This window comes from Haemaphysalis longicornis, unplaced genomic scaffold (assembly GCF_048455015.1).
Source record: "Haemaphysalis longicornis isolate Haplotype H1 unplaced genomic scaffold, Haemaphysalis longicornis Haplotype H1 scaffold_10, whole genome shotgun sequence".
NCBI lineage: Eukaryota > Metazoa > Arthropoda > Arachnida > Ixodida > Ixodidae > Haemaphysalis > Haemaphysalis longicornis.
Genome location: NW_027526204.1, coordinates 30,752,207 through 30,770,906, shown reverse-complemented (window position 1 = coordinate 30,770,906; position 18,700 = coordinate 30,752,207). Strand labels below are relative to the sequence as shown.

Here is an 18,700-nt window from a genome sequence, read left to right as displayed (position 1 = left end):
TATAAGGCACCACGGCCGCCATTTTTTCTTTCGTCACTGGCTCGGTTCTGCGGTCAGTTCTGCCCTTAAAGGCCAACTGCACACAAAATTTCGACTTCTTGAAAACCCTATTTTCGTATAGTCTGCTTAAAAAGAAAGCAACATAGAATATACAACAGCTAAAATACGCGCGTGGACGCCGCAAGTGGCCAGCAAAAATCGGCGATTTTTAAACTGAAACCGAGGAGAGCGCGGCGATTGTAGTGACGTTGCAGCCGTCCAGTGAGTGGCCGGACGGTCACCAGCTCGGGAGAAAGTCTGTGAGCAAGCTCTACGCGCGCAAATGGGTGAAGCGTGCGCAGCAGGGCTCAACCTGTTCTCCAGCGGCGTGGCTGGCCCGAGAAAGGAGCCCCCGACGGCTGGAACGTCACAGGCGCGTCATGGCATGTTTACGCGATTGGCCGGCAGGTGCAGCATGGTCTGCGGCGGAGCTTTTTTAAACCATCGCCTCCTACAGGAGGCGATGTTTAAACGCTTGTGACTGATTAACGAAGCGTTTCACGGGGCTACCACTTGTGTCCAAGCTGATTTGGGGGCACTTACTACGCATTAAAAATAAATTTGGTCGAGGTAAAATTTTAGTGCAGTTGGCCCTTAAGCTTCTGGAGGAGGGTTTCAACAACTGTGACTAGTACCGTGCAAGGAAATCCGGCTTTTTCAAGCCGAGTAACCTGTACTCTGAAGCTTTTGTCTGCGTAATGGATGCAAGATTTCAGGAGGGATGACTGTAAGCATGACGCCGCTATTGCCCTCTTGATGGTCTTTGAATGAGCTGAATCATAAGGTAAAAACTCCTTTTGGGCTCTTGTCTATGTTCGCCGCTGCCGCCGCTATCTTGGCTCCTTTCCGCACCGGATGGCTTCCGGCTGTCACCATAATGGCTGCCGTCTTCCCCGTCTCGTCGACTTTCTCCGTCGCCATCTTGTCTTCCTTCCGCACCGGCTGGCGTCTTGTCGCCGCCTTTGCCTCCTGCGCATTTGTCGACCATCGCGTTCGCTGCTTGAGGCGGCGTTTCCTCGTTGCCTTCATTCTCCTTACTGTGGTTTACCTGGATATTGCGAGACTGCGTATTTTCTTCGCTGGTCATGTCGTCGGTGGTTACAAGGGTTGTCATATTTCCGCCGTCGTCGTTCCCCTCTATCGGCCTTTCCTTCGGCCCACTTCGGTCTGGGTCGCCGCTCTCGCCGTTCCTGCAGAGGGGGAAACCCCGCCGAAAGTCCTCCGGCTGTCACTATCGAGTACGGCTCGCGCGCCGTCCAGTCTACAGTGGCGTGCGTCCCGCCACACCGCGAGCAATTGCGCTCACAGCCTTCTGTCGCGTGCCAAAAAACTGCGCACCTGTCGCAACGCGGGGTGATGCACTAGGCCTTGAAAGGTCCTTCCATGCCACAGCGTCGACTCAGTTTCCGCACGCCTCAGTAGTCGAACGTAGCCCTTTGGCCGCTGACTCGCAAGAAGTTCGGTACGGGGTTGTCCATGCACATTTCCATTTTCACATATCGCAGTCCTGTTATTATATACGGCTCGTCTCTGAAGTGGCTCGAGTCTATTTGCACAACTTTCCCGTAAGGTTCAAGGGCTTTGGCTAGCTCATCGTCCGTGTGAAAAGTTGGCAGGAAGAAGACGGCAGTGCCGACATGCTGCTTGGTTGCTGGTTCGATAGTGACAATGTTGCTTGCTATACGTAGATCGTTGGTATCCAGAAATTTCCTTACCGCTGACGCTGTTTTGACTCTTATTTGAAAATCCAGTACGCCCATGTGTTGTACGCTGTACAGCTCCGTCGGCGGGACAATGGCCTCGGCCGCATCGATTACGGCGTCGACCGAAGTGCCCGAGGGCACCCGAAGATTGAAGTAGTGATGGCGCGGTGGCGGCATTTCGCCGCTTGGACGAGCAGCACGATGACGAAGGGCTGCGCGGGCCCTTCCGCGATAACTACGAGATGCACTACGCTCCTGAGTGGCTCGATTCAGCCGCCCGGCCAAAGAAAAGTAGATATTGCGCAATAGTCTTATATACTGTCAGCCAAAGGTAAACGTCTCAGACCGGTATGTTCATACTTGTCAACTTTGTTGAACAATAACAAAACATTACGCAAATATAAGACACGGAATTAGTACACAAGGATATTTACAGTGTTCCTTTATTATAAATTCATGGATGCTTGGTTTTTCGGTAGCAAACGATATTCTATATCTACTGCAGAAAACCGCCGCCTGCTGTTGCCCGCGCCACTTCCAGGCGGCATATGAAAAATCACGCGATAACAGCAACGAAGGATGATGATGATGATGTCCTTAAATATTTTGGCACGCACCCACAAGGTTGTATTGGCCAGGGCTAAATCGGTTGTCCCAGTAGCTAGGTTCCGTGTTCTGCTTAGAACGCACGCAGAGCACGATTTCCTTGGTAAATGTCTACAAAGACTACCGTCTTTTGACGACATTTGCAACGAAAGGAGCAGAAACGCGGCCAATTTTTTTCCGCGCTTTCAACCCTCCTCGGCACGAGGCTGGAGTATACAACCGCCTACCCCCCCCCCCCCCCTCCTTCCGCCAGCAATGGAATGGTTGAGCGCTCGCACAGGCAACTCAAAGCTGCACTTACAGCGAAACCAGACCGCCCGCACTGGGTGGAAAAGCTTCCACTCGTTCTTCTTGGCCTACGCTCAACGGTGAAGGAGGGCCTCGGCTTCAGCGCAGCGGAAATGGTGTACGGCTCAACAGTGCGCCTCACGGGAGAATTCTTTTCCGACCAGACACTTTCCGCCCCAGCAGCCTCCGACCACATCGAGAAGCTGCGCGCATGGCTTGCGCAACTCAGGCCAACAGCACCTCGCATCGCCCGTAATGGGAAGGTTTCAACTTTTCCCGACATGGACCCGCTACACGTGTTCGTGCGACACGACGCAACGAAGCCGCCCCTCACTCCGCCGTACGACGGCCCTTTCAAAGTTCTGGTACGTCATCATAATCGACGTGCAGGGCACACGAGCAGTCGTCACCGTCGACCACGCCAAGCCTGTTCATATTGAGGTTTGTGTAATGCAGCCTCTCAATTACGTTTTCAGTGGTAACAAGTGGACTCTGACCTTTCGGCATTCAGCCGGTAACTGCTGCCTTTCTTTAAAAGCTCCGCAATCTAGGGGCGGGGGGGGGGGGCCTCTGTAGCGGATGCCACTAGGCACCCCAGCGCAAGCGGCTTCCGCCGACGGGAACTTTTCCTTTCTGTCCGGTCGGCCTCCGGCTTGTCGACCGTTCGACTTTTGTGGAAGACGCGTACTGGCGACGCTGCCGCCTGCTTACTACGGGGGTCATTCTCCGTCCTCTTCAACGGTCGCCTTTCGGGGAAAGCTAAACTTGTTGTCCGGCCGACTCCTGGCATTATTCCTGGTGCCGTTGCCGTCTGCTAGCTTGGAGGGCCCTTTCCTCTCTGTTTTGAAGAATGCGGGGGTTCTGTTCTTTCCCTCGGCGGGGGACGCTGTCGGCGTACGCATGTTTTGAAAATAAACAGCCTTGTCTTGAAACTGCAAACCAGCTCTACGTCCGCTTTCTCGCCTCCTTCAGCAGCCGACACTCCGGGCTGGTACACTATTATACATCCAGGCCCTGTAGCAGTTGCTAACAACGCGAAGTGTTTGTGCTAATCAGTCTGTATAACGAAAAAATTACCTCTTCGGTTACGGTTCGGGTTCGGATGAATAAAGTTTGTTCCGTTTCCCTTCCAGTTCGACCAAATCACAACCCGAACCGGTTTGGAAACTTGAACCGGTTCGCGAACTGGTACGGTGATTTATATTGTTGGTGAACTCAAACAAAAAAAACGATTTGCAGTTTAAGCAGACCACGAAAACTAAACATAATTTTGGTGCATTCAAAATACCGCTTTTTCCTGTTACATTGTGCACAATGTTAAGACCACCGGTGAGAAATTCGGCCAGATATTTAATAAATACATGAAATGGTGAATATTTACCTGCTACTTTCTCGCCCAGCCCTTATTTTGTCTGAAGGACTTCTTAGAACCGACAAGGGCCATACCATGTAAGGTATACACTTTCTTCGTTTTTAACTTTTAGTCGTTGAAATCACAATCTCCTTTCTGAAATCATCCATCACTAGAGTTAGGCCTCGGTACTGTCCACTCCCCTCTGTACATTGTCAGACGACGTGTTTAAATCCCAGGGCCATGCTTCTTAGGGGCGATGGCCGTTAGGGGCTCGGGCTGTCGGCGTCTTGTGTCGTCGTCGTCTGATGTAGTCACGGTACTAAAACACCAGGACACTCATTTTCCCACATTTTATGCTAGAACGTAACGTGTAATAAAAGAAAATTTTACAATAGATATACCTTGGTCCAAAATAAACTAACATGAATTAAAGATTTAATGAACGCTCGCTGCCCGCTGCAGCCCTCGTCAAGACAACCACAAACTGTTTCTAGACGGGTTATAATTCGTGTTACACTAAAATACCTACCGGCTCTCACGGCAATCCTGATGGGGTTGGGTGGTCGGTCGAAGCAAGGCCAGGCATACTTACCAGCGCCGGGGCCTCATTGATCACCGAGTACGAGCCACCAAGGCGAGGAGCGGGCATTGCACTGCTCTCGCGTTGACCCTTTCCACTACCCCAAACTGGGGCATACGGGGCATGCAAATCGCTTAAATCTGGGAAAACTCAAGAGAGGGCGCCACAGCCTCAGCAAGCGCACGATTGCCGGTGCACCTCTGGCTTCCAACAGCGCGTGCTGTGGGGAAAGAAAGAGACTTGCCGTATTTGAACACACTTGAATGCATGCTTCGCCCCTTCCCAAAATTCACGTTAGTGCAGATGCCCTGGGACTTTTGATCAGCTAGGACTTTTGAGCATTTTTACAGCAGCTCTAAGTGCAGCCTTTTATTCAGAGTTCACAAATCCCAGCTTTGGCACATTGTGCGAGCTGACCTATTTACTGGTTATATAATTCCGAACCGGAGCGCAGAATGTAATCAACGGGGCTATGAAGACGCAATATGAACCTTTGCAGCAGGGTGGGTCGCCTCTTGAGCACTGAAAATATAAAACAATCACATTCAAACAAACACACCATGACCCCCAAAATCATCATCATCATCATCATCAGCCTAGCTACGCCCTCAGCAGGGCAAATGCCTATCCCATAGATATCCAATTATGCAGGTCCTGTGCTAATGCGACCAATTTATTCCCACAAATGTCCTGATCTGATCTGCCGATGTAGGTTTCTGCCACCCCTTTCCACGATTGCCTTCTCTGGTGATCCACTCTGCTACCCTTAATAACCAATGGTTATCGTGCCTTCGCATTACATGCCCTGCCAACGCCCATTTCTTCTTGTTATTTTTTTCTAATACGTCCTCGACACCTGTTTGTTCCCTGACCCATTCCGCTCTGTTCTTGTCCCTTAATGTTACGACTATCATATTCCGTTCCATTGCTCGGTGAGTCGTTCACAATTTAAGTTGAACCGTGAGCCTCCAAGTTTCTTTCCCGTAGGTGAGTACCGGTACTGTACAGCTGTCTTCATTTTCTTAAGTGGCAATTGTAGGCTGCCATTGATTATCTTGAAATACCTACCGAATGCGCTCCACCATATTCTTATCCTTCTAATTACCTCTGCCTCATGTTTGGGATCCGGGGTTCCTACTTGTCCTAAGTAGATATATTCGCTTACTACTTCCACTGCCTCGTCACCTATGTCATATTGCTGCGCTCTGGCGAGGTTATTGAGCATTACTTTAGTTTTCTACATATTAATTTTCAGGCCCACGGTTCTACGCGGCTTGTCCAGTGCGGTAGCATGGTTTGCAATTCCTCCCCCGAATTACATAGGAAGGCAACGTCATCAGCAAATCAGAGGTTACTGAGGTATTCGCCATTAAATATTACGTCGGCTTTATCTCCCGCGCGCACGGCGCAGAACTGGCGGGCTGTAATAACCGCAGGATGGTGCGGGTGTTGCGCATCGCGCCGCCCTTGGCTGGCCGGCTAGCTCAGCACCCGTGGAGGGGAGGGGGGCACAAAACAGGTGTTTCTTATTTTGAAATTTGGGATTTCCGATAAAGGTTTGCAAATCACGAGAGAACACGTCGAATATAGTAGTTTAAATAAGTTCTAAGCCCACCTATCCCGTGAGACCGTTTTCTCGGCTGGTCATTTGAACGTCGCATTATCGGGGTTCCACTGTATGTTCCTCAGCGTCTACCGCACTGACTCCACGCTTGAGAACTATAGAAGAAAATAGGCATATCTCACTGGGTGGGGCTCTCATGCCGCGGAACACCTATAATATGCGTGTTGGTGATTTGCGTGGATCCAACCTTCAAAAAAAACTGTACCCAGCGCTTTATGGCTGCTTAATATTATTCTTCATAGAGCCCTTGTGGGCGCGGGTGTACGCTTGAACATCCCCGATGAATGGTTATTTATTTATTTATTTAAAATACTGAAAGCCCTGTCGGGCTATTATAAATTGGGAAATATATCATACAACAACAATTCTAATTTCGCAACGACAGATTCGAATGTCTAGATCTTGACAGAAATCTGCGAAAACGAAGTTGCAGTTCACCATTTTTCTAACAAGAAAAGTGTTTTTGAATGTGTCAATTATTGGTGTATACGGCATGTCACCATGTGGACGATTGTTTCGTGATCAAACTCTTGCTGGTGTATGCAAATAGAGATTAAGGTATTAAATTGAGCTTATTGTTGTAAAGGTCATACAAATGTTTTAGTCGCATGATTTTTCTACGAATTGCAAGCTCTGCGAACTTGATCTCAAAGATCAGAGATGTTATTGAGAGCGCCTTTCAAAAATGGAGAAAATAAATCGCGTTGCTACCCTCTGAACACGCTCAATTTATTTATTTGATATTGGTGGTACCGGTCCGAGATTACACTACCCTATTCTAAGGTAGGTCGAACAATAGTTTCGTACGCCTGACGTTTAATTTGAGAAGGACTACCTCTGAAGTTTAATTTCGGGACCACCCCTGAAGTTTAATTTCGGAGGCCTTTGCCCTGCAGTGGGTGTAGATAAGCTGATGAGGATAATGATTACCTCTCAATAGTCCGAGTTTTCGCTGGGCTGATCGGCAGATATTGTCGACATGTTAATTCATATTTGGGGTAATTGTAATTGTCAATCCAAGATATTTAATTTCTGTGGATATTTTGATTCGGTTCATGTAGACTATATAGTCGAACATGAAGTGCGTTTTCTGGTTTGAAACTACCATGCAGGGAGAATTTTATAGTTGATTGCTATACCCATTGTGCACAGCAATTGTACTAATCTGTTACGAATCATTCAATTAAGTTTGGTCAGATATAGCCTTTACACGTGTGAACAAAACACACTCGTCAGAAAACAATAGCATTTTGATGTTGGGATGTTCACCACTTGCAACGACCATAATGTACACAACAAACAAAACTGGACCTAAAACCAAGCCTTAGACTCCACCGGGAAAAATGAACACGGAAAATGGACGTTCTCCAGCTATTTCCACGAATGTAGACGATTTATCAAGTGAGGTCAAATCCACCTAATTATTTGTAAGTTGACACCGTAACGTGAAACTTAGTTCGAAGTTTTCTGTTACATACCCTGTCAAACCTTTTGATAAATATAATGATATAACACCAAATTGTTCTTTAGAATTCATGGCTGCAACAAAATACAGAACTGTTTCCAATAACCGTGTCACAGTTGGAAGGCGTCGACAAAAACCATGTTGTTTGTGTTATAAGAGGTTGTTATTTTTAAAGTACACAACAAGATGTTTACCAATTACGTTTTCTGCCACTTTCCCTACTGTACGTGTACTGAACTTGGGCGATAGTTTTCAACCATATGCTTCTCTCCTAATTTGTGCACGAGCACAATCGTCGCTAGCAGCCAGTCACGTGGTACAGCACCAGTTTCCAATGAGGAGGCAAAAAGTTTGGCCAAGAATACTGCTACCCATGCGCAATAGCGCTTTCAAAACTCGGTAGGTATTTTATCGGGCCCTGAAGTCTTCCTGTCATCCAATTTTAAAAGCAGTTTAATTATACCTTCCTTAGAGATAACAATGTCATCTTCGTAAAAGTATATTGCGCAATACCTATATACCAAGGTCATCCCCGTTCGTCATGTACTAGTACATAATTGTTTAAAAAGTTGTCAAAAGCTGCAGAAACTGAAACGGGATCACTGCAAATCTTTTTATTTAAACGTACCCCGGTTGGAGCCGGCCTTGAAGCATCCAATTTTCTGAAAATCTTCTGAGTTGAAGTTTCAAATAATCAGCCAACGATTAGCGAGATAATGTTCATAGTGCCATCAAGTGGTGTGTATGACCTTAGTGGTACACTTTGCCGTGTTGATACTCATTTGGCCCGACGAGTAGCAACTGTCAACTCTTCGCTTATTGATAGGCCCAAGAATTATACTCTGATTGGTTTTATGAGGTACCCCAGTTCACACAGTATACGTTCCGCTAAGAAGATTTTACGCCTATTCCTTAAATTTTGGTGCATAAGGCCACGTCGTCACTACCAAAACTTTCTACATTAGAACACCAAGACATGGAGGACGGCAGGGAACCACGATTCATAGTAATTTCCAGCACTTCCGAGGTTTTTCAACGTGTGCGTGCCGGCAATGCGCGTTTCCCGCGTCGAGCTCCACTTCCCCGGCTACACGGAATAGACACCTTCCCCTTGGCGTTGTTTTGCTCGCCGGAAGCTGCATGGTGTGCCTTGCAGTCACCTGTGAGCAAAGTGCAGGGGAGGTCTAGGTCAAAATATCCACCAAAGCATAACGCTGAAGTTTGCTCTCCGTGCAGCATACCCGCTCATTGGGAAGAACGTTGCGCGATCATGATTTATTGTTGCTGCTGTACATTTGACAATAGCATCCAGTGCGACATTGAAAATTTTAAAGGGGAAGTCCTGACGAATTCCTAGTAACACTTGGCTCTGATCCATGTTCGCCGAAACTGATGAAGCGAGTACCTCCACAAAGGGCTATCCGATTGCCGGCAGGGTTCGGATATTGCAGTGACCAAGTATTGATGATTGTCAGCTAGCGGACGGAGTTCAGATAATCCGTGGTTTAGACCGCACCCATGCCAATAAAACGCAGTTGCTCGATTTTGAACGACTCGGATGCTCCCTGTTTCGGTACTGACAAGATGGTTTACAACCATTCTTATAAAAACGGCGAAAAGGTGTTCAGGAGTATAAAATGCCTTAGGCCAGATTGTGCAAAAACGTTGCTAGGATTGAACGTCCGGCTTCAAAGCGCGTGACAAATGAGGAGCTAGAATTCGTCGACGGCTGTAAGCTGGATCTAGGTAGGTGCATTTGCTTGGAAAGAGAGAGAGAGATAGAATAAACATCTTTAATTGGGAGCTTAATGGTGCAGGATGGTGAGAGCAACACTGGTGGGGTCCGCTAGTCCGGGATGCCCAGGTCCTTGCTGGCTGCTCGTGCCCTCTGTATCAGCATGCGCTGGGTCGAGAGATCCGAGCTGTACAGCCGGTCAACCCACTCCTCGTAAGTGGGACGGGGATTGGATATGAGGAAATTAGGATTGTTGGCACTCCCAGACCAGATGATACAGGGTGCCTGGCTGGGGGCAAAAGTGGCAGGTATTTGCTTGGAACGCTTCTCGGCAAGCTGCTTGGGGCTTGCGGGCCGAGCGGGAAGCTCAATAACTTGTTGTCACGACTGCAGACGTAGCGGCGGAGAGTCATTTTTGCCATACTCAATGCCAATAGACACTGGCGGTCTTTGCTTCATTGTCGGACCTTTGTGCAGGTTTCGCTCGACACAGCCTTTTGCAGATAAGACCACCGACTGCGCAGCCGTGTGGTCACTCTTATCCTCACTCTTGCACCTATATACGTATTTCGCTTGTTGTTAGTGGGGGCAGTGCGCGAAACAAGCCTGGGCAGTTTTGCCACAGCTCCCATACAGCTCTTCAGCAAACATACATATCCCTGGAAAGTGCAAGCGCAAGTTTGGTGGCCCCCGCTGTGGAGACGACCATGACCTGAAGGCATTTACTTCAACTGAGAAGCGCTGTCCAAACTGTGGCAGGACTCATGGTACTGACTTCAACTTTTGCCCAACGTGTCCACAAAAGAGAAGTATTAACAAGTACAAGAGACAAAACAATGTAAATTACAAGGCAGCAAAGGCGGCGGAATCCAAAAGCACTCCACGCGTCGCGACCCCAAAAGAACGACAGAAGAGAGGAAAAGTCAGAACAGCGATTTTGACTTTGCTGAGTTGCCGCCGATACCACCGCGGAAGCCTGATCAAATTACTAAAGTTTCAACTCCTCCCACTGCTCCTACTCCACACGGCAGTGTGCCTAGACACGTGCCAGCCAATACCGCATGAGCCGGCAGAGCATGCAACCATCCAGTAACTCTGGTGCATCAATATTCTTCCCAATTAATGCCGTACGGTTCGTTCTAGCACCTTTCGCGTCTCGTGTGACTCGTGCTATTCTTTCTTTACTTGACACCGTTACCCCATCCCTCCGAAACTGGCTGTAACTTCTTCTGGGAGTGCTATGACAAAGCCGATGCACACTCTTCGGAATCAGGCAACAGTATTCCAGTGGAACGCTTGCGGGCTATCATCCCGGTTGTCTGATTTTAGGCAACTCATCAGTAAGCATGGGTTCCCAGTCATCGCGATTTCGTAATCCAGACTGCGTCGGGATGTCCGTCTTTCGGGATACTCTCGGTATAGATTTTTGACGAGCTCAGAAAACAGCAGAGTGCTCCTTGCCATTCGTAATGACTTCAGTTTTCTAGTGCACAATGTGGAGCCAGATGACTCGAATGGGTATTTTGCGGCTACGGTGAAGCACAATCACGTGACTTTCACTATATTCACTGGATACATTGCACTTCAGGCAAAGTTCAAAGTTAAGCGCTTGCAAGCCATCTTGAACACTACACCGCCACCGCACTTGCTTACAGGGGATTTTAACACGCACCATCTTGCTTGGGGCAGTGTTAAGACGACACAGAGGGGAAACTGTCTGCTCGATGTGGCCAGCCAAGCAGGACTAACAGTGCTCAACAGTGGTTGTCCCACGTTCTTTCGGGGCCGGTTTTCAAACGTATTGGATGTGAGTATGGTGTCCACTTTTCTGCTGCCTCTCGCATCCTGGTATCCAGACATTGAAAGCTTCGGCAACGACCACATCCCAACTTACAGCATGATTGATGGAGTCGGTGGCGCTACCATCAAGCGGCCACTGTTGACTGTAAACTGGACTACCTTCCCAGACATGCTGGAAGCTAATGCTGACGCATTGTCTACGAACAAAGAGCTAGCGGAAGCTATTGTCAGGGCTCAGTCATAGTAAGCACGGCAGAGCTTGGTTCCAAGGGCGTGGAGACCAGTGGACGGAGAGTATGAACGCCTTCGCGCGATTCCCGGGAGAGTGGAGCGCCGTGCTATAAAACCCCTATCACCAGATGACTTTTGAGCTTCAAGGCATGCACAGAAGCGCATTGAGAAGTTCTTGAATAAGCTCGCAAGACAGCGTTGGAAAGAATTTTGTTTCAAGCTTGATCCCCGCAAACCGCTGACTCGCATTTGGCAACTTCGGTGGGAATCAGCTTGAATAAAACGAACACAAAAGGAAGAGGGAGATACACGACACACTGCCATGACACACTGACACCAGAGACATTCGCATTTGGCAAGTTTTCTGCAGCCTGAGAGCAACAACGAGTCAAGCTCATCCGTCCCTATCAATAGCTCTCCAGCGTGGCGTCAGTGAAGTAGGCGTAGCTGATGAATTTCGCGCCAAGGTCACAGCTCCACGTTGCTCTGCAGTGATTTCAGAGGTTCTGAATGATTGGCTCTCCTTTCGCGCTTATCGGGACCGTGGCGTTCTCGTCGGCGTACTCCTTCCGTTACTTGCCCCTGAAGTACGGCACTTACGCGCCTCTGGCGGACCCCGAGGAGAGCATCACGTGTGCCATAAACGACCTCAGGCGAAGCGTGAGCACCGTCCGTGAAATGAAGCAATCCCTGGACAGTCTGTCTAATGTGAAGAAAAGAACGAAAAAGCACCGACGGCATAAGGCTCACAAACGATCACTGGCCAATGTCACCTCGCCCTGAGTAGCATCTGCTGTCGTAAACACCTAACAACGCACTTTCGTTCTTTGGATATTCCAGTTATGACAAACTGTTTCTGTTATATAGCCTTAACCTGTTTTGTGTATTTTTCTTTTTGATGCACTGGTTACACCCCGAAGCGAGAAGACTTACCTTTGAGGCCCGACTGTGGAATCCCACAAAGTGTACCCGTGTGATGATAAAAAAATATTCTTTACTTACACTAATAACTGTGTATTCTGTGAAGCATCTGTGGCACCAAAACGCTGTGTAATGCCTTTTGATGGAATTAAAATCACTGAACTAGCATGGAAAGACCTCCGCTGTTCACGTGTTCGAATGTGGTAATATATAGGTTGATGAGAAAAATATTCATGGTTGCAACCGACTTTCAGAAGGTACCGTGAAAGGTCGAAAATGTTGTTAAGTGTTTGTACTTAATACAACTGAAAGCTCCATTGCCTATAACAAAATTCTACGTATTAAAATGGCTGTATACGCGCACAGATATGGGCCTATGCGTCAATGTGAATGTAAATACTGTTTGGAATGCCAGTGTCGTCGGTATGTAATTGGAAGAGCATGCAATATTCTCCCGGTGATCGACTGAATCCCGAAACGAAAGAATACATGGCATGATATTTGGAATGTATAATTTTGCAAAAGAATAACTGGGCCTCTTAGCCCAAATGCCGGCATCCGGAGTTAGGCAAGTGTCACAGAGAAACGGCAGAAACGGCTTGTAAAATTGCGATATTCTGTTTCGAGGTAGGCACAATCCCGGCACTGACGGTGCCGTGCAGAGCGTTAGTTAAACGCTTTGATATGTTTAGCCTCGGTCCTAAGCCGACCTAAAACGTAACAAACAAAAATAGGGAAATTGAGCAGAAGTACAATTACCGTTGCTCGGGCTCGAACCCAGGACGTTGACTCAAAAACCCGGGATTATCCCCCTGCGCTACCAATACGCATTATATGAGTCTGTTTAGCAGTTGCTGAAAAGAACAGAAGGAGTGTTCCGAGCAAACGAGTAGATGGCGCTTGGCGTGCACAGGTAGTGCCTGGCTTGTACCCACTAGGGAACGGAATGCCGCCGTAAAATTACGGACGACACCGAGAAAATAAAACAAAAGTGGGCAAAATGAAATAAAGATATCTGGGTTTGGATCAGAGTTTGGATGATAATATGGGACATCTTGAAGGTAGCGCACTTAAACACGGACACTAGCGAAAGAAACGACAAACCACAGCGCTGACTCACAACTGATTTTTATTAGAACAGACATACAGTTAAATACTTCAACCTAAACCCATGTGACCAGACATCATACATACGTCACAATCCAGCGTATCATTTCTAAAACATGACAGGCATGAAACAGACTGTGTGGATGAAGGCGCGTGTTATATTTACGTTACAGAGCGATTTAAAAATTCTAACTTCATTTACATGAGAGTGAGTTTGAATTTTTAAATCGCTCTGTAACGTAAATATAACACGCGCCTTCATCCACACAGTCTGTTTCATGCCTGTCATGTTTTAGAAATGATACGCTGGATTGTGACGGATGTATGATGTCTGGTCACATGGGTTTGGGTTGTAGTATTTAGGTGTGTGTCTGTTCTAATAAAAATCAGTTGTGAGTCAGCGCTGTGGTTTGTCGTTTCTTTCGCTAGTTTCCGTGTTTAAGTGCGCTACCTTCAAGATGTCCCATATGCATTACAAACTAGCCCAGTTGTCACTTCTTCTTTGGATGATAATGATATCTGGGTGTAGATTTCATCAAAGCTTTTTGTTCGACCAACCAGTCTAGGAGAAAATGCATTCGTTTTTCGAAAGGACGTCATTCTCCCACTAAGAAATAAAAAGAAATATGTAAAATAAATTTACAGATATTTTGGTTTGGATAAAGTTCGACCACAAGCCCGTCGATCGAGTCAGGAAAGCTACCACCGCACAACTTTAAAACCAAGACTGTAGCTTGCTGAAGGTTGGCCTAGTGCATGCGTTTTGTACCTGGAGTTGGAAAAACGTCCACATGCAGCACAGGCAGCTCACTGGACACAAAGTTTGACGGTGAATGGCGCGAAATAAGGAGGAGGAGGAGATAGCCTTTATTACATTAGGAAGACGCTAGGTCAAGTGGGGGAAGTGGGAGTAGAGGGTGGGATATTCGAGGCTTGGGACATCTTGAAAATAAACCGTTCAAGTTGAAGCTGAATGGCTCCTTACGAAGGCGGAAGAGGCCACGTGGGGTGAGGAGAGCAGGCTCACGGCTCTAAACTGCTCGCGCTAGACCGCTTTCTAGAGAGTAGTGCGCCATTAAAGTCAACGTGGAGGGTTCCAGTGTTCGAGGGTCGATGTATGAGGAGGAGGCATTTGGAGGAGGTTTGAAGTTTCTGTAACGCGTAAATTTTGGACAGTGCCAAATCAAAATAATGCACAAAATATGGTAATCACAGAATGAAGTTTAACGTAGTCATAGCAATATAAATAACCCACCCAGTGAATTGGCCATTTACGATGGCAGCTGCCGCCTCAAGTGTGGTTGTGGTTTGCGACAGGAAAAGGAAAGGAAAAGCACTGGGGATATTTTGAGCTCGCCAGGGAGATGGCCTGCATATAACCCAGTGCAGGAGAAGGGAAGTAGAGGGCGGGTGACAGGATAAAGTAGAGGGAGCGAGAGAAAGGTATAAAGAGAGCTGTCAGTCCTAGGAAGCTGTCAGTCCGGGCAAATCAGTCAATAACTGCACTCCGGGCTACAACCACTGCGTGAGGCCTGTCGTCTCCCGGTAATTCAGCAGATGGGCAGACTTCCCGTTGGGTTGCCGCAGGCGGCTTCGGGAACAGAAGGCCCTCCATGCCGGCGCTGGGAAGGCCTCGACGCTGGATTGCTCGGTGGAGCCCTCCTCTCGGCCCCGCGTGGTAGGGGCAGAAGCAGAGTAGGTGCTCCAGCGTCTCCAATTCGGAACAGTCCGCACATGTAGGGGAGTCCTTGTGGCCGTGTCGGTGGAGATGCTCCGCCACACTGCGGCAGTCGAGCTGCATGCGGAGAAGAAGGCCTCGGGCATCCCTGCTGACGCGCGCGGGCAAGGGTCGGAGCGCCAGGCCGCTCACGACCCGAGGGTCGGGGTGCATCGTCTGCACCATGCGGGCGAGGGCGGTGCGGGCCTTGTCGAACGCGGTGACGTCTTCGGAGACTGCGGTGCCCTCGTGGTAGGCCTCCCTGGCTCGGGCGTTGGCGTCCGCGTTCCCCAGATGCCACTGCGGCCCGGCAGCCAGTGTAGCCGCAGGTCACAGCCGCGGGAGCCCGCAGTGCGCAACTTGGTTGCAAGGGAGCGCTCCGGGTAGCCGCTGTTCTTGGTAGGGTGATCGGCCGCGTGCAGCAGCAGGAGGGCAGTCCTGAAGTCCGTGAGGATGACTGACCCTTGGTGGTTATGGGGCCACCTCTCGAGAAGGAGGTCGGCGGCCAGATGCAGCGCTGCCAGCTCCGCCCGTGTGGAGGAAGTCCGGCAGAGCTTTCCAAAAAAAACTTTGTTGGCAGAATTACATTACGGTTTTCTTGAAGCTGAATTCGAAAAACATGTTTATTTTATGTGTGAATATCCCCACCCATTCTTTTTCGTGAAAACAAACGGCCCAGTGTTGTACACGTTCCTCTAAAATAGGAACGAAAGCTCGTTCCTAGTTCTTTCCCAATTTTGAAAGAGGTCTTGTTATAAGTTCCTTTATTGCAAAAGGTACGCGTTCCAGCTCCACTTCGAACATTGGAACGTGTCGCTACATTAATGTTACAATGAGGATATTCCTGGGGCGAAATGAATTGAGAAATTTTAAACTCACATCGAACTACGTATATTATACAACTAATAACACCGCCGGCAGCAGATTATCTGGAGATAAAAATAATCAAGAGAAAATCTCCTAGGTAAATTTTTTCAGTGAGCACCGGACAAACTCCAGACGGCTCTAGGACATTTCGGTGCAGGATGTTGCAGTGCGGAAATTTAGGTGTACGGACATATCAGTGTACGGGCGTTTCGGTGCACGGACATTTTGGTGTACGGCCATTTCGGTGCGAAAACTTTTCGGCGACCAAATTATCCGGTGCTTGCCTGTTTGCGACAGCCGTTATATTTTTATTTCCGTTTAACGTGGGTTATGGACAACAATCTGGAGCGGTGCATTTATTTTTTGATTGATGTCATGTTTGATCTTTGCCATTTATTTTTAGAAATTCTACATTTATATATTTTTGTTTAATACCTATTCCTGGGGACAGCTGTTATGCAGCCGATTGAATTATTTAGCACACGTTCTTTTTTCATTTACGACAGGTTGTAATTTATGTTGGCTCTTTTGTAGCTAAGACAATTAACCGGTGTTTACAATGGTCCGACGCCTTTTTAGTATTTTTTTAATTACACAACCTCAAATTACAAAAATTACATGCACACTCTCACTATCCAAAACGTATCAAACATTAATTAGCCCCCTAGAATGCAGAAAACCTTGTGAAGAGTATTACGTAGGCTGGGCTGCCTTGCTTAAATGAATTTGCGAACACTGGTCTAGGATATTGTCGTTAGGAAAGAACGGGGCTTTTTGAAAACAGCCGCAGCTTCTATGCGTCTCAATTGCTGATTACGCGCGTACGGGTTGTGCATACAAATTCCACCCATCCTGTTCGGAAAATCCAACCTTCGTTTTGTGTTTACATGCCACCATTCACCACATTTTAATATTTTATTTCTTTATCCTAACGGCACCACCGCCCCTTCCCGCGTGTACGCTTGAAGCTCGACCAGATTTTTTTTCAGTCATATTATTTTCGGTTTTCCCTGGCAATCCTACAGGCGTGGCGGAGTTTGCGGTCTCCGAAGCCTCACCGCAGTGATACAGGAAAAAGCTTACAATTCACCACGAGCTCACGAAATCTCTATAATGTGAAACAAAAAGCCACCCAAACAGCCGCTGAGAACACAATGGGCGCTATCGTTTGCTGGCTACACCCTTCCGCGCGTCGCGGTCATACCGATGGTGCCCCCACTCCAGGAATCACTCTTTCTTCGCCTTCAGTCTCCCCATTGGGAATTAACTCTTCACGTCGCGCATATCATGGACACCCCAGGCATACATTGCTTTCTCATTATAAGGAAAAAAAATTGAATGCGCTCGTGTGACGAGAGCGGCAACAGTCGTCTTCAAGTTTTCGAAGTCCAGTTGACGCAATTGGGAACCACAAGTGACACCCCTCTCTCTCTACCAAGGGGGCTGGTAGCCGGCAGGGCTCAGCCTTCCCAGCCCTTAAGTAACGCCAGCGTAAGTGCGATCTTTGGTTGGTTAGTTTTAAGTAGAACCGACACCAAATGCAACGAATACGAGATTGATTGAGAAAATCATGAAAACGGAATGCATACGGGCTTAATCAACCTGGTTTTTCTTTTGTTTTTTTCGCGGATGTTTTGCTGTGAGGGGGGGGGGGCAGAGGGGGGAGGATGGACTAAAAGCAGTAGCGTCTTGCACCGTAGGGTGAAGTGAAAGCAAATCGCTTTACTAACACTTAAAGTAGTGGGGTTGTTCACAAGAATTATAAAAAAAAATGGTTGAACGGATGCAAATTAACAACGTTGCTTTTTACCATCTACTACAGAAATTGAGTTTTACGTGGCAATTTTCCGCCATGGTTTAGCATTCGTTTCCACGCAGTGTGGCGCAAGCACAAGTCTCGAACGTAAAATCATATCAAGTCACAAATTACAATACCAGAGCTAAAATGTTCAAAGAATGCCTGGGACATCCCGTGACACAAAAGGTCTGGGCCAAGACGTCGTGCACCAAAATATCCGTGCACAGAAATCTCCGGACCGAAACGTCCTGCACCTATATGTCCGACACCGAAATCTGCGGATCCAGTATTAGACAAACTTTCCACGCCAGGGACCAATTCTATCGGCCAGATGCGCGTCCTGGCCTCCCCAGGACAACGAAGAAAGGTGAAAAGCATTCTCGCGGCTACTCTATTCACCCGTCGTACGCCGCGTAAGTTCAACCAGCATGAAAGCAAGCACAAGCTGCGGCCTGCTGCGTGGTTATTCTTCTGCCTTTGACCTTCGAGGAATGACTTATGGCTGAAGGGCGGGAAAATTGACCAGCTTATAGTAAGAGAAACTCAGTAGCGACTTGTGGGTTTTTGTACTCGAGCCTTAGCATCAAAAACACCCAAATCCTAGCGATGTAACGGCAGGAACGCCGTTCCTGTCGTTCCTTTAAAAACCCAAAGAGTTACCGTTACAGTTCCACCGAACGGAGGAACGATGGCGTTCCTCCGTTCCCCCAAAAAGGAACTAGTTTCAGGAACTTCCTTGTAACGCCGCTCCGTACAACACTAAAACGACCCCTGCCCATGAGCGTGGGGAGAGCCTCGGTTGCCTTGCGCGATTGGCCGGCGGCAGATGACGTCATATTTGGAAGTTCCGGCGCTGCGTGACCGC

General features: G+C 48.1%; 1 long non-coding RNA gene across 1 annotated transcript in view; it reads right to left on the bottom strand.

The window, feature by feature from the left end:
* Positions 1-4,885: 4,885 nt before the first annotated feature.
* LOC144157674 (uncharacterized) overlaps positions 4,886-18,700 on the bottom strand; it is a 31,785-nt gene continuing 17,970 nt past the window's right edge. The window contains exon 4 of the long non-coding RNA XR_013319817.1: positions 4,886-5,092. This is a non-coding gene — a long non-coding RNA (uncharacterized LOC144157674). The remainder of the gene's footprint in view (positions 5,093-18,700) is intronic.